The following is a 24,172-nucleotide window of genomic DNA, read 5'->3' on the forward strand; positions in this document are numbered from 1 at the left end:
TACCTTGGAGACACGAACCAATCGAACCTGTTGGACTTTTATCAGCTCTGTGGTCACAGAGGTTTGGAGAATCGGCCGACAATTCTTAAATCTTTCTGTCTAAACCAGACTTAAGACTCACAAGCTCTACTCATCTCCTCTTGACCACTGTCCAAATGCTTTCTGACTCTGGTCGCTATGGTAACGTTTATATATCCCTTCAAAATAAGATACAGATGCGCCACAAAAACGAACATTTTACTTTCGTGAACATTTTAACTCAATAATGACTAACGGGAGCCCTGAGCTTGTTTCTCTGCAACCAGACGGTCCCATCTGGGAGTGGTGGGAGACAATGACACCCGAAGTGTTGCTTATATCCACAGTCTGCTTGGTCTCTACGTGGCGAAGCAGTTTGAAGCTTCGTTGCTTCATTAGCAGCCGATCACCGCATATTACGCAGAGCGGCTTGTAATGTGGGACTCACCTACCGGTCCGGGATAAATCCATTCTCCTGTCTCTTCTCTGGGCCTTTTCCCCTTTGCAAATAAACTTTCCAAAGACATCTGATCTGTTTCTTACTCATTTTGCTGCTTGTGGGCTCAGTGTTGGCGTGCAAGTAACTGAGAGAATCCAGTTAAATAATTTTCAAAATAAAAGATCCTCCAGACTCAAATAATACATTAAACGGAAATATTTAATTATTTCTTGCGCGGCCCACTACCGGTCCGTGGACCGGGGGTTGGGGACCACTGCTCTAAAACACACTCCTTGGAGGCATGGACTGTGTTGAAGTTTTAAATTTTACCCAATCTTTGCCTGTGACATAATGCATCAGTTCAATGCTAAGAAGCTTACCAGAAGACGCCTGCGCCTTCAGAGCCAATCTGAACCACATGGCTGTTGATGCAAATTCAATATTTGGAAGCGTGACCAACACGGACTGAACGGCTTCGTTCGCTTCAGCTACAGGCAGACTGCAATTCTGAAACAATGCAGAAAACCGACGTCATTCACTTCTTCTATTTCTGTTCGCTGATTGGCCTGGTCAAAACAAGAGGCGATCCAAGTCGAGGAGAGCGAGCTCAGACTTTGCTGGAAACAGAACTTTTTTTTGAGTGGAGTCGCACAGGAAGGCAATAGTGACCCATAAATATACATTTGTACAACAACAGGACCAATAAGAAAATGTAATTTATTTAGTTGGAGTAACACATCTGGATTGTCTCCTGCAAGCTCAGTCTTTTTCACTCTATTCAATGAAGTTCAAATTCACTACACTGCATTTATAGCTTTCTATATGGACATAAACTGAGAGGAGTTGAAACAGTACTCATTAAATTTTATGTTGCTCAAAGCAAAAAGTTTATAAGATGGGGAAACTCTTTCTTGTAAAATTTGTGCAGATACATCTGAACTGAAACGGCTTTGAAGTACAGCATGTTATTATCAAAATCATCGAGTTAAAACAGTGGAAATATGCCAACAATATCCATGCACTTGAAGAAACTGCTCAGTGGGAAAACATCTGTATATCTATTTTTTTAAAAGTATATAAAACAATGTCTGTGTCAGATGATGCATTATGAAAACATTGTGGTGTTTCTGTTAATATGGATAATACAGTGTTTGACGTTTTTCTAATGAGACTTTAGTTAGGACCAAGCATCTGTTACAATACGTTCCAGTCAACAAAAATGTATAGGAGAGATTGCTCTGTCTGCATCCAGTGAGATAAAATATCTGTGATTTCTGTGATGCAGAAAATGTGGGTGGAATCGTGGAGTTTAACATAAACAAGATGATCCATAAAAAAACCATGACATTTTACAGATTTCATTGAGATCAGTGAGAAGGAAAAACAACAGCCACAGGAGTCCATGTGGTATTTTGGCTGCTGCAGCTCCCATACCTGGTAGTGATCTGGTGAGGTGGGACTCGACTCATGACTCTCCTCTCAGTACACAGAATAGAGCTCCACTCTATAATTACACGCTTTTTGGGCTAATAAATGTGGTTGGAACAGAAAAAGTGGAAACCAAAACAATAAAAATGGAAAAAGTGGAATTTGGGGGGGAATGGTGATGTCTGCTCCTCTGCAGACATCACCATTATTATTCTGCTTTTGTGGGCAGAAGAACAGCAATGGGTCGGTGCTGATATGCATGTATTTATTTAATGTTTGGTGGCTGGACATATATGTAAGGAAGTTTTTGCATTGCTGTTTTATATGGTGGCAGCACATAGCTGCAGAGGACCAGTTTCAGGAACTTCACCATCTACTTAGGCTTATGGAAATGCATCATGAATCATGAAACATTGGGCATTTCAGGCAAAAGGAATTATTTCTGCTCCAGACTGGGACTATTTATCACAACTAACGTAGAGACTGAAAGACGTTGGGATTCCAATGAATTTAATTTGTGGGCCAGTCAGCATAACTTCCCCCCCACATACAAGGTTGAGAAAAATTTCCGAGCTTTGGCAGACTGTTATTTTTATTTTTTTTTATTTCAAAACGGATGTGAAAGGAGGCGGACTGTTATCTCATGCAGTGCAATTACTCTGGTGGATTTTCTCTGGGAATATTTCCCTTTATCACATTTATTCAAATGTTTACGTCGCTTCTTTGGTTTATGCTTCCTCTCTGTTTCCAAGTGCGTTTTGACATACATCTGTGTGGGCGGACGACTGAGGACACTTTGAAAAGAAAATGGTGCTTTAGACGTCGCAGGTTTTGACATTAAAATGGTTTACAGTTCATTTAATTGTACAATGACTGTTTCAAAAATCATAACACTCTAGTAAAGGAACAATAGTACACACATCGGATTATTGTAGGAGGAGAAAATTGAATGCTGCTGGTATTTGAGAAACAGTAAAGCAGTGAAGAACGTTGGCTTAATTTGCTTTTCGTTGCATTTTGTGCTTCGGTGTGAGATTACACTTAAATAAGAGGGATGCCATCTTGAGTCGCTTGGTTTGATTTCCTCCAAATACTCCTCTCAGATCCCCTTTTCTGTTTCTCATCTCCCTTGATGTGTTTTTCCTTTTCTCACTCTCGCTCCCTCTCATCCACAAGTTGACCAATTACAACAATGTTAGCTCTGTCTGTCTCTCCCCGCTTTGATAATTAGAAGTCCGACCGTGTTCTTCATTCACAAATTCCCCGCTCAACCATTGTTGCTTAGGGCCAACTTTCAGTTCAGATGAAGCCTGATTAAATTCAAGGCGCTGATTAGCCGCAATGGCTGTAACAGAGGAACGGAAAGCGGAGCGGAGGAGACAAGGGAAGAGGGGTGATGCGGGGAGAACTGGCCTGAAGTGCGGATGCTATCCTCTTTAATCACTCTGAAAAAGCCAACGCAGCTGTTTCAGTCAGCAATATAAGGATTTGATCTATTTTTAAAAATTTTTTTACGTGATTTGCTGTGGTTTTACATAGGGGACAATAATTCCCGTTTGTCGATGTGATGTGTGATATCTTGAGGCAGCGCGTCATGTCCGATGTGTTGGAGTACAATTTCTTTTTAGCTGTGCTCAAGTTCTCAGAATGCCGTCTGCCGGTGCTTTATACCAACGTCTTCACAAAGAAGACGTGCATGTGAAATGTTGGTTTAATTTTGCAGCTGCAGCCGTCGTAGCGCTGCTGGGAAAACACTACAAGAGAGAAGAAATATCTTGTATCCTTTCTTAACTTTTAAATCAATCTACATTTAAAATGTGCACTATGCTGTTTCTGAGAATAATAGTTGCATAATATAAATCTGAGTTACTGACAAGGTGGCTTATATCCTCAGTTCATGACTTCTGGGATCTCTTGGTTAGCTACTTATAAGTTATTATCTGAGGGTTTTCGTTGATAATAAAAATCTAGATCCACATTTTACAGAATATTTCTGAACCTGGAGTCTGTTTTGTGCTCTGAGCAAAAAGGAAAAGTTAATTGGCATAATAGTTGAGCCAAGTGATGATTACGGTGATGATAAATTTTGATCAGGTCGAAACTTTTGAGCCAAATATAACTTAAACTAGTCAGCCAAGCTGCTTTCTGCTATTTTAAATGAACTTTCTAATGTCATCTCAAACTCTCTAGAAGACACACGGCTCCAGTTTGGCTCCAGCTGTAGAAGATCACTCTGCACAAATTGAATTCAAAATAATTTGTTTAGTACAGTCTAATCATACAGTCAGGTGCAGATCCAATAACATACACACCAAATCAATTACAATTCCAATACAACAGAGACAAAATTAGTTGATCATTAAATACCAGTTAGCAGAAAATCATCTAACGAAGCACAGTTGCCATATGTGGGCAACCAATTTCCTATAAGCATTAGGAGTGGATTTTTATTTCTTTATTTCTATGTTTGTACATTTTAATAAAGACAAACTGTCCTAATTATTTTCATTTCTTGATAGCAATGCATTACAAAATCCCACAATTGAGTAGAGACTCAACAGTTACTGAGCTTTTAGGACCGTCGTCACACGTCGTGCAGTTCTTTAGGAGAGAAGGTGAACATGAGGAGGGAAAAGCTTGGTGGTAAAATCACTATGTGCCCTGAGGTGAAATCACTGGGAGGTCCAGTGGGTGGCTGATCCAACGGCGGTCTTAAATCTGCCGTGTCCTATGGCTAAATCCAGGGATGACTGTCTGTGGCAGAGGGTGATGGATGGAGAAAGCCCTACTTTAATTTGGAAAGCTGTTGAACACTGTATTCTTCTCATGTCTCAGGACAAGAGCAGCACAAGCTGGCAGTCAGAGAGGCGTTTCCACTTGGAAACAAACTCTGTCCATTCAAATGTTGGTTTTTCGCTAAAATATTACATTTTTATGTTTAAAGAGAATGAATTCACAAGTTAGATTGTGGACATTTTTAAACAACAGGTGATAATTGTTTATTCCGGAACTTTTTCCAAATTTGTCTCTGTTATTAAGCATTTCCTTGGTTTTCCAACCCTTGAGATGATATCGACCGCAGCCGATGCTGCAGCCCGTCTTTATTCTGCATTCAGAGCATTCAATATTCAATCTCTTTATCACTTGTGCATCAAATTTATCCTTGATGCCTGGTTCCACGTTATTGATTCTCTACACTGTTGACCTTTTTCATGCTCTGTGTCACTGTGGATATTAAACACAGCTTCGACATTCTCGGCTGAATGAGTCGGATGCTTTTCAGATGTAAGGAATATTTTACAACTCTGTTGATTTACTGTTATCAATTTATACACAATCTTTTTTTTTTCAGGTTTTGCAAAAAAATATTTCCAAATGAAAATGCCCTCAAACGCATTTTGGGTGGTTCTTTTTCACAAAAGAAGAACATAGATTTGTAACTTTCTTTTTAAGCATATTATGCTTACGAGTATATTTGACCTCCATATGTTGTTCTTGTCTTGGGAATTCAGACTTTTGTTTCCTAAGAAGTAAGACAATTTCTGGCAGATGTCACGTAACTTAGTTGATCAAATGGCTGTCATGAAACGATGGGTTTGGCAAAAGGGGACATGAGAAGATCAAATGGGACGGCAATGGAGTTAAGCTCAGTTTATTTTGAAAGTGTACATTCATTTATTAATCAATTCATCCAGCCCTCCATCTATCCATTGTAGATATACATCTATCTAGGCAGAGTCGCAGCCAATAGCTCATTTACTCAGCGTTGCAGTAAGGATTAAAAGCTTTGAGACTGCCAAAGTGCCACATTTTGTGGGTCAGTTAGTTAATTTAATCATTATAAATTTTTAGTCCAAGTATTTGACAAAGATGATGTTCCCAAAGTGCTAAGAGTCTCTTGTCTGTAGTGTTACTCTGAGGGTCTGTGCATATGTGAGCACTGCATGTCTGTCATTAGTCTGATTTGTCTGGCCAATAAACCTCAAACATCAAATGAGTCGGGTTATAAACGATTGTTAAGCTTTACAATGCAGAAGTGTTCTTAAATATCTGCATATTTTAAGCGAGGCGATGATGAATTAGGATAATTTGGAAACTAAAGATTTTTGTTGACGATGTTGATTGCGAGGAAAACAAGACAAATGTCTGAAGGATATGTTGAGACTAAAGACAAACCACCATTAGGAAAAGAGAAACAACAAAACATGACAAGTTAAAAAAAATATCCCCACTCATCCTCATGTGATTTATGTGAAATAACACTTTGTAAAAAGGGTAATTTTGTCTCTGACTTCAATTCCTCTATCTAGAAACTGATCTGACAGAGGGGCTAGTAATATTTTTGTCAGGTAGATTTTAAGTTACCAGATCTGACGTTCAAATTAATTTCTCCCCTCATATTGTGTTTTTTTCAGACTGAATTGTCTTGTAAAGCAGACACTGGGAAAATAAACATTAAGTATGTCATTGTTTTTCTCTGTAAATATGACTTTTTCTCTTGTAATGAAATTCACTCCAGGTATTGGCATCTGTGCGTACAGACAATAGTAATTATAATAAAATGAAACAATTTAAAATAAAGTTAAACTCCACAAATGAAGTTACGGGTGCAAAATTTGGGGACACAAGGAGCACGCAGGAATGTATTTATTGATTTCTACAAAAGCTTTTATAGGTAATGCCAAGATCTACTGAGACGACCTTGCAGTTTTCCTTTCTTTGTCTGAAAACAAGAGTTTTATTGATTGTTGTAATATATGCTGTAGGAATACCCACACCATAATGTTCTCAAATGCAAATTTCTCTGAGTGTTTTTTTGGGCGAGGTTCAGTCCATTCTTCCCCCAGTTGGGCTCAACAATAAAGTCCAAATGTTCCAGCATGAATTCATCTGACCAGACTTTTTCATCCCCATATTTCCTTTGCTTATCCAGATCTTATGCATTTAGCTGTAAATGTTTGGACCTTTTCTAATATCAGTCTACATTTGATTCTATACCTTTTTTAAAAAATGTGACTTTCAGTGTCCTCAGTTCTTTTTCCTTCTCTTTACAGAAATGTATATCACATTTCTCCCGTATAAACTGGGATTATTTTTTTTTTTCCAAAAGAAATGCACCTAATTATTTTTTGCAGGTGTGTTATTCTGTATATTTGTACAAAAACAAGGTCACTATTTTTAATCTTGCCTGCTAAGCTGCAAATGAATGAACTATAAATGAACACAACCCCAAACTGTCAAAATTCATTAAGTAATTGGGAAAGTGACAAACAAGGCTAATGCTTTTCCCTTTTTCTCCCTTTTTTCAGGTGTGAAAACGTTAGACAGCTTGTACCTTATTGAAGCTAAACATTTCAGCAGCAGTTGTAGACCAAACATTAGGACCTCTGTTGTTCGGCAGAAGGTTCGACACTCAATTCATGATCTTGGATCATCACAAGACACTGGATTAATAAATTATTACAGGTTAATAAATCCAAATTTAACCCTTTCATGCATGAATTATGATCCTTTGTGTCAGGATTTTTTTTTTCATATTTTTTTTATTTTCTTAAGGCATTAATGGAGGTGGGAAAAGAAATGTTAACATTTTTTTTTTTTAGGTGATCAATTGTAATTTTCTCCAAATACAAAGTTGTTCTTTGAAAAATACATCAGTAGTATTGGTCTTTAGTGGTTATCTGATGTCACAATATGTTTTTTTTTAAGAGTCGTCTACAGTAGTCGGTCGGTTTGCTTTTCTGTCTGTCGGCCATATTGGATTTAACAAAAATAATTTCTTGAATTTGCAGCTGATGGCCAGTAGCTGATAGTGTGTTTTATGATGCATTAGTGTCCACTTCAGTGCTCTGTGTGCATTTATAACATAAAAATCCACAAGAAGCTCAAGAAAATGGCTTTTAGACAGCTGTCCACTGTAGTGACCGCTATGCATGAAAGGGTTTTAATGAACCTCGCACTTAGAGGGATAATGCATGTTTTGTTTTGTTCTTTTTTAAAGCTTACCGTTGAGTCCCTGCGGGAATCACTTTACAGTTCCAACCAGTCAGCATTTGCTTTTAAATAAAATATTTATATGAATGCAGAGAAACTTGGAAAGAAAAGAAAAGCAGCTCACTATACCCTAAAAATCTCTACGCCGCCTGTAAATCACAGCTTCTTGCTATGTTGGTTTATTCCTCTGCGTGTACTTGAGTGTGGAGAGCCAATTTTGCATCCTTCCCATTAAATCAAAGGATCTCATTATCTCATTCAGCAGTCAAAAACACAAATCACTCATTCTCCGTTGCACATTAAGTACAGACCCTAATGAAACAAATCCAGTCATCAGTGGAACAAAACAACAGCTGGGTGATTGCACTTAAAACACATTTTCATTTACCATACCATAACGCCATCATGATTAGGTCATAAAATTTAAGCCTCCAGGTCCAAATCCCAATTAAGATGATTGTTTGTGGTGGGGGGAAAAAAGTCGTTATTTTCCAAAACGCTAAACTTAATGGAAATGTGATAAAAACGAAATGAATGTATGAAATATTGCTCCCTACAGCATCGGCAATATTGTCTCTCACAGCGATCATCGATCTTTCTGCAATATCAAAGAAATTACAAAACATTTATGTGGAAAGTTTAATATGTACCTGTCTGGGAGATCTTGTTCCTCACAACTACTTATTTATTGTGTCTACATGCATTATAAAAAATAACTTTCTGACAAATACAGGGACATAAGGCAACAAATATTGCAATATTAATTTTTGCTCAGTTTTTTATTGTTATTTTTCTAATTTAAGTGTGTTTTGTTATGAATGTTGCCTCCCTAATGTTTTCCACAACTAATCAGACGTGGCTCATAATTAAGCTGCCATAGCAGGAAAGGGACAGCTTGGTAAAAAAATAAGCTTTGTTTGTGATTCTAATGTGGAACCCAATGATCCTTTTAAGGTTGAGGAAGCAGCTTTAGACTATTATGAATCATAACGTTTCCCTTTTGTTGTGCTTGGAAGAAAAAAACAGCATGATTAATATGCTTCTCTGACGAGCTCAATTATGCACAACGCCAGTCAAATTAGTATATTTTTTAGATTGGAAAGTTTTAATGTCGAGAAGGGTGATTTCAGGAAAATATTTAAAGGGGCTTTATTATGTGAAATCAACTTTTTTTTTAGCTTTACACCAAAAACCTATCTGGAGTTTTGCTTTGATTCCTTTGTGCATGTTTGAGAAATTATTCAATCTCCCGTGGCAACCGTTTGGGGTTTGGACGGGATACATCAAATGTCAAAAACTGCCAACCATTGACAAATATAAACTTGTGCCATCTTTTACATGTCTACAAAAGTAACGTTTACTGCTGTCATTTAACGCAAGTGCTTTCGCGTGTCCTTCCTGTCGTTCATGCATTTGTCCTTCTTTCTTTCCTATTCTTCCTTCCCTCCTTCCTGCCTTAGTTCCTACCTTCCTGTCTTCATTCCTTCATCCCCTCCTTTATTCCTTCATTATTTTCTTCCCTTTTTTCTGTCTCCGGCATGTTTAAAACCTTGTCAAAGCATAAATATCTAACAAATTAAGAGTAAACATTAGTATTTTGTCTTTAGATGAGCATAACGAATTAGTAACTTTTAACTCATGAGTCTGGAAAGGTCTGAAGTAATTTTACTACCATTTTCAGGAACTCTATGAGTGACAATTTGTTTGAAATCTTGATCATTTCTCTCTAAAAATATTCCAAAGTTGATTCTCACTGATCGCTGTTTGGTGCAAGTTAGTTGCCGACTACTCAAACAACCCCGCCTTAACAATTTGTTTTCCATTTCAATATGCGTAGGCAATCTTAATATGTGCTTTTAGGGCATATCTGTACACCGTCCTTGTCCTTGAGCTGCCACTTGCTAGAGTGCATGTGCACACACGGAGACACAAGGACATGCATAGGCACACATGTATCTTTGCACATTCATTCATAATTATGTTGATTTGATTTGCAGTCGGGACAGCCCAGCAAGCACACGAGGCTTTTGACACCAATTCTTTTTATGCATGCATAAACTGCAGTTAAAATCACATGCAGCCACTGATCATTCTCATGTGCGTTTCCAAAGAACCATCCTTTCTCCATGTCAGCTCGTCGTCACGGTCAAGCATCTCGCCAATGTTGTCAGCTGGTGTCAAATGGCAGCGAACAAGGTGAGGAGGGAGTGAAATAAAGCAAAGCTGGAGAATTAATTATGAAATCTCAACACGAATCAGTGAAAAATAATAGATACATTTTGAAATATGTTGTGCAGTGATGAAAGAAGAGCATTTGTTTAGGTTGTGGGACTCAAAGATCACAGATTCTGTTGAAAATTGCTGCTTTTCAACAGAATGAAAACCAGGAAGTGTCTGAGCAACCAATTGAGAATAAAACAGAAAATCCCCAGAGCACTCAATCACATGTCACTGCACACTAATTAGCTACAGCATAGATCTTTTTGGAAATGTAACTTTTTAATAGTTTTTTATGATGTCCCCATGAATAGAAGATTTTGTAGACTTTGATAAATTAAGTCAAACCAGATATAGTTATCTCGTCTGAGTTTTTCTTTTTAAAAACTTTTACCTGTGCTTGCATAAATTATGTCAGACACTGATTACTATTTGTAGTAATACTAAGGAAGTTTATACTAAGAGTCGTCTACAGTAATAATACTACAGTAATAATAATACAGTAATACTAAGGAAGTGCATGTGTGCAATAAAAGTCCACACCCAAGCCTCTGTTGATGGGAAACATCCGTACCTTTAGGGGTCTGAACAATTACAAGTATTTTTTTTTCATTTGGTGACAACTAGATTGGTTTTGGTGGTGGTTATAACTCAAATGTTGATGGGTATGAAAAGGGCATTTGAATCTTGATGCAATATTGGAGGTTTTTTTCTCTTTCTCCCTTTTTTTACCCAGTGAAATATCTGTGGCTTGCAGCCTTGCCAGCAGCAGGATTTCTTTGCAAAACGCATCCCTCTGGATGTAGTGCTGCGTACCATCTGCTTTCATAAAACCTGTCGTCGATTATGCATATATATATGTGTGTGTGTGTGTGTGTCCTTAGGGAGGAATGCAAGATTTCAGGTCATGCATTATAAATTACCATGAGCAACTGTTGGGAAAGCAGGCACTTGCTGTCCTCGGGTAAGGTTAAAACCCAACAGGATTCAAAGGGATGTTGCTTTTGTAATGCAGGGCGTCCGCTAGACAGAAGCAAGGGCAGCAGCGTAAAGAGAAGGCCTAACTTTACTAGTCTCAGTGTAACACTTAGCCAGCCCTGGATAAAATAAGCCTCCATTTAATGCTGCCTTTCTTGTCAAAACTACCTCAGGTATACATCTCCGTTTTTCTGTAAGCCTCCAGCATTGCATCACTTGGAGCTCAGTGAGAAACTTCCATACCCGACCTTTAACACAATGCTTTCTGGATCTCTTTTTACAGTCCACATGGACTTTTATTTCTCCCTGATGCTCTGTTTCAAATTCTCTTTCTAAAAAATTTTTTTTTTTTTTTTTTGCTTTGTTGAATCCCACCAAGTTCAAACTCTGCATTGTTTTCCTACATCTCACCAAGAGGGCCACGCTAAGCAAATAGGGCATCTGTTGGCCAGAAGAAAGAGAGAGGTAGAGAAACAGTGGGAAAAAGAGTGTGCGCAGCTGCTCTTTGGTGTGTCTAGTGCAGAACTGATTTAAGGCCCCAGGCCACAGGAAGAAGACTGCTCTACACTCCAGGCACGTCCCTGAAACTAGCAGCAGAGGAAGCACTACTGCCATTCACCACCATCGACTGCAGACGCCTAAATGAGTCTGTTCTGTCCTGCAATGCCCGACGTGGCAGTCTGCCACTTACTTAGCCTCTCCAGCTCCCAGTATGCCCCGCCCCCACTGCCTGGTTTTTTTTGCAGTTCATCTTTCCGTTTTTTTTTTTTTTTTCTCCACGTCTTTCAGTCCATCACTGTCACATCTCAAACTTTGCAATTTTCATGTCTTTCCGAGGAACCCGCCACCACCGCCATCCAGACTGGCAGACCGTAGTCTAGTCATGCGTTCAATCTTCCTGTCACCATTTCTTTAGATTTACACTCCATCCTGTCCGGCTACCGCTCTCCGATGGGTCAGTGTCTATTTATTGAGGTCAATTTGTTGCAAGGTCTTTCATGATCACAGATTGTTGTAAGGTTTTCAAGTACATTATCTGTCACCTAAAAGTACGCACTTCGTATAGAAGTACTAGCAGCGATGAGAACAAAACATGCATGGTGGGTTCTTAGAGAAAAAATGGTTTTGTGGGGGATTGGCTAAGTCTCTGCATTTTTCATGTTCCTGATATCCCTTTGTGACCTCTGAAAATGGGAGAAGAGTGTAGCTGATGTCGGATTTAAAATAGTGTGACAGGTTGTGAGCTCTGAAGGGTTCAGTGGGCCTTGCAGCTAGCTTGACAGCTTAGCGCCGTCTCCTGTGGTGTGCATTCGATTCAGCTCTTAACTTTGGGTCATTGCACAAGCCAAAAGAACATGTGTACTTTTGAGATTATATACAGAGAGGTCACGATTAAAAGAGAGATTTTAGGTTTCTTGAAGTGGGGTTCTGTTGAGAAGTCATAAGTTCATGTCAAGACCAAGAAGGACTTCAACCGTGTTCAAAACCCTTTTTGGAAAGTTATGAAAAACCCTTAATCTGGCTCATCAGATGCCCATCGATGCAAATTCAACACATACTAAGAATTGTATTGGAAACATTTTCTCCCCATCTTGCTGAGATGGTCTGAATAAAATCTGATTTTTAAAAAAAAAAGCTCATTCTGAAATATTCCTAATGATCATCTAGAATAGATTTTAATCACATTTGTAATTTATTTTCAAAGAATCAGTTTAGTAACAGCAGCATTATTAAAGTAATCTACATGGTAAATTTGTTGAATTACCAATTTGCCCTATCATACTTAAACGTATTTCTGTTTTATGTTGTATATTCAAATGATCAATCTCTTCTTCCTTCATCACAATTAGTTTCTACACTTTTACATATGTGACGTTAATTGTGAAGTGGGACAATTTAAACAAACTGAATTAAAGAGGTAATATATGAGTGAACGAGGCAGCCTCAAACTTTTGTGGTTGAGAAAAGACTCTCAAAATGTTTCATCCAAGTTATTTAGTTATTCTACCAAAATTGGAGGAAATGTAAATAAACATTGGATGGAGAAATTTGATACAAAATTCTGAATCTCATTATCGAGGGATTTAGTAAAGGAAATTGATTTTGGCAATTGTCACAGAAATAAAACGGGTAAAGTTCATTTTTTGCACAGTTTATAAACTAAGAGTTTATTGCTAGTATGGTAATAGGTGCTTATAACCTAAAGCCATACTGAAAAACACCAATTTGTGTAGGGGTTGAAGCATTCTTTGAATTATTTTCAACTAATTAAGCTTTCATGTTATTTTATAGAATATATTTTCTTTAAAAAAAAAAAAAGCACCACAGCTCTGAAAGGAATGGATTTTGTCCACACAAACTACACAACATTGTTTTCCAATTTTTGCTTGCTAAAATACTCAGTTTGAATTCTGTTTTTACTTTTCTGTTTAGTTTTATATTCGATACCTAACAGAAAATACTTGAAATATTTATATTCTTTAATAATCTGTAAAAGAAAATGTTTGCCCTTAGCACACCAATCTTAAAATGTAAGAATATATCTCATTTTTGAAGCAATCCCTCAATTATTCAAAACTTGTACACGATCATTTAAATGAACAGTAAAAAAAAAAAAGGATTGCTGTTGCCTTTTGGATGCACAGTGATGAAAAACTGGTTTACCAATTTCCCACTTCACCTGCAGCGATTCTTAGCTGCTGTTTTGCAGTTGTATTTATTTCACAATCAGCTACAGGAAGTGGTGGTTTTGCTAAAGCAAGAACAGAAAAATCCATATGGCTCCACCACCCTGTGCGTGTTGCATTGATTTTCTTGATGAGTTATCAATTTGCATGTGTTGTATTCCTGCAGCAACTAAATTTGCACAACATTTTGAGGCTTAAATCAGAGCAAACCTGCTTTAGGAAAACATTTTTATCAAGCTGTATTAGAACAGTTTTTCACGGCTTAGAGGCAGAGAGCAAAATGTATCTAGTTTGGGTACTTGTGATTTTTATTTATGGGCCATAAACAAAATTTTATGGCGTTATTCATTGTGCATGCATTTTTTCCACTTATGAATACAACCACAGACATCCGTACACATAAAGCAGGCTTACCTGGATGGCTAAATGTTTAAAAAAATGCACATACTGCAAAAGATTTCGGTCAATTTGGTGTTGACAGCTTTGAAAAACGTCTGATAGAAAATCAGTTATTTTGTTATTTAACAATTAATAAAAATAACTAAATGAGTTTTAGTTGTCTGTGAAATATGAAGTTGTCTGTTATGCCACCTTTTTCTCAGTACTGTTCTAAGCAATCACACAGTCTTAAATGAACACTTATGCTACTGACGCATCCCTTATTTCTTCAATTAAGTTCCTTTAACGGAAACCGGTCTGGTGGTTTTTACAGTGTAATTTAAAGATCATCACCCATCTAACTGTGGCTTATTCAATCAACATGACGTTTTCTTCAAGTCAGTGGACAGTTTGTCGAGCCAGAACAGCTCACACCCTGGCAAACACCAGAGATCACTCATCATTCTCTTTTTTTTTTTTTTTTTAGCAGAGAAAATTAATATAATTTAGAGATTTTGCAGAATTTTTTTTTTTACAAGATTTCCAACAACATGATGGACTGTGTAACACTTAAAGCCATCATTTGTGGCCAAAACACGTGTTCAAACAAATTGGTGTCCTTTATTGGCAGCAATAAGGAGTGTTTTTATACTAAAAGCGGTTAACAAGGGTGTATTCAATTTACTAATTGGCTCTGCTTGTAGCACTTCATTAATGTGATTGCTTGGTGTGCTTGTGTCGCCTATACACCGACTCCACCGACTCATCCGTTGCTGAGCATTTAGTTGTTTTCTTAATTTATTTTTATGACCAAAAGGTGTGCATAATGAATAACTAGTGCCTTGGAAAAACTCACATTACAACCGCAAACATTAATGTGTTGATGTGATTTTCCAAATGTTATTTTTTGCAGTGGAAAATCTATAAAGTGTGGCATGCATTTGGAATCGTTCTCAGCAGTAACACCTGCAAGTGTTTCAGTGTCTCTCTGTCAGCTTGGTGCATCTACTAACTGAGTTGTCATTTGTGTCTTTTATTTCTCGGATCTCGCGTGTTAAAAAAGACAACTTGCTGAATGAATGCAAAATCTATTAGTAGTAAAAGATCATCCTTTTCAAGTGAAGTCATTACATCAAGACTGCAACGACATTTACGTAAATGAACATTCACGTGTTCATTGTGTAAATAACCTCAGGAGAACCAATATTACTGACTTACTATGACTACATCATACAGCATTTATTTTAGGGGTTTTCATTCTCAAATTACATTTTGCTGACTTTAGACTGTTTGGACATTATGCAAAGAGCTGCAGTCCAATTGTGTTGTGTGTTGCTTTCTTAATGGTTGCTTTAATTCTCCTCCTCATGTTTTAATGGTTGCTCTCCAGGCTGGGTGGGATAATATCGCTTCGCAACACTGTGCACTAAGATTTGATTTATTAACTCTCTGAATCCTCAGTTTTTTTGTTAAAGACTCTGTTGGCTCTAGTGGCCTTTATTTGAAAGTAGTTCGACAGGAAAGAGAGAGGGGGAAGACATGCGGCAAATGTCACCAGGCCAGGAATCGAACCTGCGACCACCGGCACAAGGACCAAGGCCTCAATTCATGGGTAGTGCTTTGCCCCTGCGCCACCACAGCACCCAATCCTCAGTTTTTACTGAGTTGAGTGTTTTCAAAACGGTAACGATGCTACAGTGGTTGAATGAATTCAGCCAAAAATAGGAAGATTGTTGTTAGGAAACTTCTTCTTATCCTGCATGAGGTCAGAACACCAACACTAAAAATGGTAGTACAAATGGATCTCAAGTAATGTAATGTCAGTCACATGTAATCAGTGGGAAGTAACAATTTGAAATGTAAATATATTCACTGGCCACTTTATAAGGTACAAAGTTCAAACTCTGCATCAGATCTGGGAATAAAGGACGTTTAATTAAATTTTGCTCAGCTTGTTGGCACCGAACAGGCAAATTTCAGGAGCTACTAATATACTGGTCTGAAAAATATAAATCACCCAGTCAATTGTTATGTGATTGAAATTGGCTTTTTAAGGTCAGAGGACACCAGGTTACCCGTTCAAGGTGAAAGAACGATAACAGTTGCTCAAATAAGTATTTGTTTTAATGAAGGTGTGTTGAATAGTAACTCCGGATGCACAACACTTTAAACCATGACACAAATGGACTACAGCAGAAGATCACACCGGGTTCCACTCCTTTCAGCTAATGGCAGGAAACTGAATATACAATTTACACAAACCCAACAAGAAAACCCTTCCAACACCTTGTTTAATCTATATTTAATCAATATCTGCAAGATGTCGGCTGGAATATCACTGCGGTAGATTCCCGCACCTGATTCTGACGAGAATGTTCAAGACCTAAAAGGTCACAGAGTGAAAACATTGTGGTGACCTATGAGAAAGAGAGCAGTGAGGAAAAAAGCTATTGCATTATTTTCATTACATCATTTTACGACAGTTTTGACATTGCACTATGTTCTAACAGAGAGCAGCCGCAGTATTGACATGAGGTTTTTATACTTATATTTTGGGAGTAACTAAGTGAGCATTGCTCTTTATGGTTTGGATCCATGAATTGTAAAGCTTGATATTAGCGCAGTTCCTCGTGTTTGTATGAAATGTGTCTTTTTTTGTTGTTTTTTTTAAGAAAAACATGAATGCTTAGTCATGCAGGTTTCGTTGTGCAATGATCAGCCTTCAATTAAGTTACAAGTCTTAGCAATCGAGTATTCACAAAAATACTTTTAAGTTGACATTTTGTTTATTTACCATTGTTTGTTCATGTTTGTTTGGTTAATTAAATCTCAAAATCTTTATCAGAGTCTTGATTACATGGAGCACAGCGGCTTCCTCTGATGCCTTGTGACAGCAAAAACAAAGTTTATCTGATGTGTTGACTCTGCATTCGTGACTAGACAAATACAATGTTGCTGCTGATGTTGGTTACAAGGATTGATTTTAATGGACAGAAACGTAGTGTGTAGCAGTTTTAGTCCTTTGGGCAATGTTTATAGAAAATAAGTTCTGTGCCTTTGCTTTTCACGCAGCAACCTAAGACCAAGAAAGATAAAATAATCGAGAGAAAAGTCGTAAGGAAGACGGGGAGCAAAGCATGGTGAAGGAAACAGTCAGCAACAATATCTTTATGACTTCAAGTTTACATTTGTCAGCACTTCTGAAGTTTCCTTGTTATTTTTTTATACACACTGCCTAGAAGAGAGACATTGATTTCATCTAACATTTTATTCTGGTATTACTATAAATTATCTTGAAAAGCACATTCCATAAAAGGTTTTTATTAGGGGCAAGTAGATTTTACAGCTGAATTAAAATGTGTTCTGAACAGAGTGGTTTTTATTTTCCTCCATCTACTTCAGCAGGAATTTTTAAGGCTAAATCATGCCTAGATGTTTATGCTGTTATTCCAAAAGGATAGTTAAGTCTCTTTTTCAAAAGAATATAAGGTTTGACTAGATTTTCCAGTTAAAAGAATCCGGTAAAGACTTCACCACGAGGCGTAGATGGTTGAGAAGCAATCGGATCCAAGATACCGGCCTGTAGATGCTGAGGTTCTTTGGAGGTTTGGTCGTTGGTACTGGTACCACCCTGGAGGTCTTCCACAGTTGTGATAATTTCCCCAGATTCAGGCTCAGGTTGATCATGTATCCCATGATGCCACACAGATGGTCTGCAGAGCACCTCAGGAAACTGCAGCTGACGCCATCTGGACCTATTCATGTTGTTCATCCACCAGTTTGAGTCTCCGTAGGCCTGAAATGGTCATCGGGTTCTTCCAAACCACTGAACCTCCATCTTCTGTCTTTCTTAGATGTTTTTCATCCCTAATTTTCTTTCGCAGTTCTTTCTGCACAAGTCTCAGCTTCTCATGGTTTCCTGGTACAATGACTCTCTTCCTCTCTTTAAGGAGAACATTTATTTTCAGGGTTTTTTCACAGGTTGGAGATTATCCAGGTTGTGGTCTAAGCACCATAGACCACAACCTGGTCTATGGTGCTTAGACCACAGGAAGATCAAGGAAGATCTGATGCTTCCTTGGTGCTGGCATACAATGAGTCCAGTGATTTATTGTCTTAATTAGCCTGGCTCATCTTGTCATACATATGATATTAAAGTGATGTCTTGATTTTGGAATATTGACATCTCATGTTTTCAGTGAGATATTGCAGATCATATGTCCAGGACTGAAAAAACGATACTCCTATTTTTGATGCTGCTCTTGTCAAATGGCTTTTTTCCGTTCCTCACATTTCTTCATCCTTCCGTTTTCTTTGTCCTGAATGACATTACTGCTGTCAGTACAGAGATTTTGATGGACAACTGAGTCTTTACTGAAGGCGACGTCAAAGCACATGTACTCCACATGTAGCAAGATTATCTGAGAATCTGTAGCTGTTCTTCAAACTTGGTTTTCTGGTGCACTTTACACCTCTGACAGAAAACTAGGCTGTCACATGACACAACAGAACCAGCTTGTTTTGTCAGGCTTCAGCTTCACACCTGTATCTTCAGGGTAAGAGACAATCTGTTGAGGACAGTGAGGTTGGTGCTCCGGTTTTGCAGAAGTGTAGTGCCTTTCACACATCGCCTTCTAGAATCAACGTGGCCAACGGTAAAGAACAGAGGCATGGATATGTGGGCGTTACCTTTAACCTGATGGATGGAGCTGATGTGCAGAAGGACCAGTGTTTTTGTTTTCCAGGAAGTTTCACAACTCCGTTCCTCTTCTTGACACTGAATATAAAAAAGTGTTTCCAGTCGGAGGCTTCTTTAGGTTCGCTGTAAAACAAATCGGTACAGAAGATGCTTCCTGCCCACAGAGTAGCTACAAAATCATATTTAAATTTAGGATGATTAAAATTAGCCCTGTACTGGACTGGCGACCCGTCCAGGGTGTAGCCAGCTTCTCACCCAGTGACTGCTGGTGATGGGCAGCAGCCGTCCCACAGCCCTGCAATGACAAGTGGGGATGGATGGATGAATGAATGGATGATTAAATTAAATTAAACTGGATTTCCACTTTATTCCGATGGGGTAGAAGTTCACATGCAATGTTGCCCCTGAAGACTCAGCCATGAGATGAACACAGGCCTGGAAATGAAACTGTTTTTTCCACCAGCAAATTTTTATTGACTACTCGCTCAAAAGGTCACAGCAAAAGTGAGAATATCTAAAGCACTACAGGCCTCGCTTGACCAACGTTCATGTTTAAAAATAAAAAGAAACGTAGCATAAAATGTTATCTCATGTGTGCTAAAATATCTTCTGAATCCCCAAAACTTTGAGGGAAATATTCTGACCAACAAGGCAAAAGTGGGATGTTTTTGAAGTGGTGCATCTTATTAAATCAAATGTTAAACTTAGACAGCATTTCGGGATATGCTGTTGATCTGTTCAGAGATTAAAAATTGAGGGACTTCTGAGTTGTGATGCATTTAATGAACACGGGGAAACATGGAGGGATTGGTGCATCTCTAATTATAAGCCACATGCATTTGGTTCTGCAGTACCAGCGGAGTTTTCTGTCCAGGACGGTTTGTGGTTGTAAGACTTTCTCAAAACAACGACCAGCAGAAAATGCTAAACCCTAAACCTTTGATTGCTTCGAACAGAAGAGGCCCTTAACATTTGAGGCAATGCGTCTCAAAGTAGTGAAGAAAGGAAGCCTAGTTGCCTTCTGTTTGTGCCCTCTTTGAGATTTGACATGATCCAAATTAAACATCTAATAACCTCATCAATGAATAATTCAGTGTTCTCTATTTAAACCTCAATTTCTGAGTGTCCCTCACTTTTCCGGACAGCTGTTCATTGAATCTACTTGATGCCTGGTGAGTGTATTTCTGGCGACTTTTTGGAAATGCAGTAATGAATCTGAGGTCGTTTAGATGATCAGTGCTCATATTTTGGCAGGCCAGATACTCAAATGATTCATAGATTAAAGGCGAGATTCAATCACTCCCTCATTTTTCAAGCTGCCCGGGCAAAGCATGTGTGACTCCAGATTTGCACGTTAGAAGATCCCTTTATTAATTTAGCGAGAAGGTAAAGATGGGAGATTTATGTGTGCAGAGAATCTTAACATGTGTCGCAGCAGGTTCTACACGCCTTCTGATGATTTCACCCCAGCGCTAATTGACAAGGCTGATCTCCAGGGAGAACTTTAATTCTCTGCTGGATACGGGCGCCATTAAACTGCAGCGACGGGAGATTAATGCTCATCTTGTTAGTGACATTTGCTTTCTCGTTTTCTGCAGAAACTGTCTGGCAATGCCATCCGCTGAGGGTTGCTGTGAAGGATGAGTTCCAGAGGCTCTTTCTAAGGAATCTGCAGTGACAATAATAAAAATGTCAGATGTGCTGTTTAAACAGGAAGGGAATCTGGCTGAGTAAGGGACATGCCACAAAAACCAGGCCATCAGCAACACGGCGCTGTGAACTTTAAAACTCTGGTTTACAAGGCAGATCATGAATTTGCTTTGTGGTTGATAAACGACCATCCTCAGCGTTGGTGATCAGGCAGCGGAAGAAGATGCCGCAGAAGAAATTGCAAGCCTACGGACATAAAGATTCTTGTGGAATTGTACGATTTATTTCAAAGTTTGGCATATGAATTGCTCTAAGACGTTTTATTTTTTATTTTTTATGCATGTTAGGATTTATTAGTGCTTTTACAGTCTTGGACGTACTTACTGATCCATTTTTAATGAATGACTACCTGTATTTCCAAACCTTGGACAGCTACTGTGTGCTTTATGAAACTCTCTGTTCTTTTCAGACTCTAATTTTGTGTGTCTTACTTTCTGTCTTTTCACAGGGGTCCTGCGAGCAGCACCTCACCTCAAAAGAAACCAGACTGCGTGTCTGTGTGTACGTATGCACACGCCTCTGCAGGTGCTGGCTCGCACTATATGTGTACGTGAGATGACGAGAAGCTAAGTGACTACCACAACCACCAAGATCAGACAGCCCTCTGTGCTGCAAGATGGATTAAAGCCCCACACCTCAGGAGATCAAAGGTAGGAGCGGATGTTTTGTAATCAGCAGCCACTCACCTGCTCTTTTCAATGACGGCATGAAGAGAATGAAGCGGGGAGAGGAAATGATGAATAACAATGAGTTTAAGGACAAGGTCTTCCTGCCATCTGTGAACTTTAGGTTTTGACGTTGACGCCTGTCAGCTGTGTGCATGCGAGAGGAAGTACTGAAAGTTTTAAGGGTATTAAAAGTGCTTCTAAAGCAACTTTGGCAGGAAGGTTTCCTCCTGCTGCCTCAGAATGCAACTTTAACCCGCTTTAATAAACCGAAATTATGCCGTAGTCTAACCAGACAGTGACAGGTTTGCCAAAGACAATCATACGATTATCATACAATCATACAATCGTACTGCGTTGGGTTTATCTTGAAAGCCAGAAGTCGGATATACTTTGCATTTTGTAAATTTCAAGACATGGATTTGCCTTTTGTTGTGGACATTGACCAGGCTAAGATGAGCTGTAGCATTTAAACACTTAAAAGACACTGTACTGTATGGATGACTAGTTTAGTGTAGAGCTGTACAAAGGAACTGGCTGATGGCCGGAGTGGTGATTATTCAGCTTGATTGACTTTGGCTGCTGTAAATGCACATAAAAGAAGGATCATTTTTTTCAATAAGTTAATGTACCATAATAAGCTCTCCCAACTCTTAGTCATACAAACTCTCTTTTTGGTGGAAGATGTTAGTAAGTGAAGAGGCCTTCATTTTATCTGGAAATAAGTGGCCCAATTATTCGAGATAAATTCATTTTAAATTGATATTAAGTTTCGGCTCCGACATTTTAGAGGCTGAACCTACATGAACCTACAAATCAGTGTGAGTAAAGATGGCAGAAAGAGACCAGCAGCAGCAGGAGCAGCAGCAGTGGCCCTCTGTGTGAAATGTGTCATGGTGGACAGCACCATAACCTGATGGCTTTTCATGTTAGATCCTCCATTTTGATAAATGCTTTGTCTGTTATTTTAAGGGAATGTTCAGAGGAAGGAAAAATAAATAAATGCACTGTTTCCAAATTCAATAAATAATCATTTAATCTTTGACCAAAGTAGTCTTGATCACAATTTTCTATAGTTACACAACCCCAGTTATATCAGCGAGATGTTTAAACTGAAATCAAAGGAAATTAAAGGTTCGGAGTCACAGATGTTTGACCTTTGGATGAAAGACTTATTTACAAAAGGGAACAAAAAGTTGTTTAATTACCTGAACTTTTTCAGAGCACCACGCAACACATGGTGTTGCGTGGTGAAGGCTGAGAAAATTATGACGAAGACAGCACACCATACATACAGCACACACCAACGCTGTGGAATCGATAAACAAGTAGTTTGTCTTCGTGTTTGTATGAAAAAAATAATTAATGGAAAACGAGAAGGTTATGTACCTTGATTTTTAATGCTGTTGACAAAGGGTGAGTAATGTGGCTCTTTGTAAAAGTGCTTTTATTCAGATTTTGGCAGAGCCGTTCTCCGACTTTCTTGAGAATAATCGTCATGTGACTCATGTTGCCTAAGATTGATTATTTAATAACGTTCCTGGTCACATTGTGCTGTAACTGTAATGAGTGTTTTATCAAATGAAACATGGCTCTGCGCTGATCTAATGAGCTGGTACCGAGTTTGAATTTATGTTATTTTCTGTTTTGTTGTCATTAATTCAATTGGGTTGTTTAGTTACAGGAAGTTGTATTTTCTCTAAAACCAGAGGATATCGCAGGTTTACGTCTCTTCAATTTCCGTCTTGGTGTTGGAATAGTTAAGTCGCTCTTACTGGCAGCTGTAACATTTTTTATTTTCAATCAGCTGTTGGAAGGCGGGTCAGAGGCTGAGTCAACGTTGCCGATAGCATTGTAGCATAAAACAACACAATATCAAATGCTGTTTTTACAGCGGCTGCCATGTTAAGTAGCAGCGTGACGAAGCCTCCGCTCCCGGCATGAATAATTGATGACTGCTCGCAGCAGGAGGGGTAGAAAAACATTCAGTGTTGTTGTCGTGTCGTCTTAAAATATTGGGCTTTTTCAAGGTAAATTGCATTCAACTAAAATAGGAGGGTTAACAAAAACTAGATTAGAAATTAGGTTAAAACATTCTTGCTGGTGAATCTCTGGGTTAATCATCAAAAAAATAAAGGGGCAAATAGGCGTTATTTCTCAAACTACCTCATTTTGCAGGTAGCTTGATTTCTAGATTCACTTGGTGTTGGTTCATTTTTCCAGATTCAGAAAATCCGCCTTTGCATTGCAGCAAAGGCAGAGCAGCTGTTGGTGCTTCTTGGATCATCGGCTTTCTTACAGCATTTTGTTTGAAAGCACCGCAGCTCGTCAGCTATGGGTGGCCGTTCTGAACACTGCTCTTGCTGAGACACTTGCTTACTCTTTTCGCTGCTCTATTATTCATGCGCTGGGAATACCGAGCAGTGAAGATATGTTTGTTTTGCAAGGGACCGTAAAGTGTTGCATATTTTCCTCTGGAGATCATACCCAATTACTTAAGATGCATGTTGTGAAAGACAATTTTAAACAAGTTACGTCCTCCTTTTGAGAAGTATAAACGGTAAAGATGATTCTAAAGCTAATATTTGAAGTTGTTTCATGATGCACTAAAGTTATGCTCTTTTAGATTCCTGTAAATCAGTCAAAATACAGGAAATAATCATAATTCTCATGCTGATCTCTGGACAGAGTTGCTGTCCAGAGATCAGCAACTCTGGACAGTTGCTGATCTACCCAATAACTAAAACCACAACTGTGTATAAATTGCAACCTGAAAACTTTCAAATATTGTGTAGTCAAATAGCTGACTGCTGTGAGAATTTATTTTCTGAAGCTGCAGGTCATTTAAAATAAAACAAAAAGTAGTGTACCACTATTAGGGCGGCAGCTTTTCAAAGCCGTCTGTGTTGTTTTGTGGCGAAGCTGCCGAAGGAGCGTTTTTCAGTTCAAGAGGTTAATT

The 24,172-nt window shown here is 38.5% G+C and overlaps 1 protein-coding gene across 6 annotated transcripts in view; it reads left to right on the forward strand.

The window, feature by feature from the left end:
- grik4 (glutamate receptor, ionotropic, kainate 4) overlaps positions 1–24,172 on the forward strand; it is a 353,167-nt gene that overhangs the window by 52,350 nt on the left and 276,645 nt on the right. For 5 of the 6 annotated variants that reach the window (XM_081614530.1, XM_017308264.2, XM_008425649.3 and 2 more), the window contains exon 2: positions 20,997–21,198. The gene's annotated coding sequence lies outside the window, so the exon portion shown is untranslated. Of the gene's footprint in view, positions 1–20,737; positions 20,763–20,996; positions 21,199–24,172 lie in introns of those variants that run through there. The other variant, XM_008425648.3, reaches the window with a different exon arrangement.

The sequence above is a fragment of the Poecilia reticulata genome, chromosome 13 (genome assembly GCF_904066995.2).
Source record: "Poecilia reticulata chromosome 13, P_reticulata-male-v2, whole genome shotgun sequence".
NCBI lineage: Eukaryota > Metazoa > Chordata > Actinopteri > Cyprinodontiformes > Poeciliidae > Poecilia > Poecilia reticulata.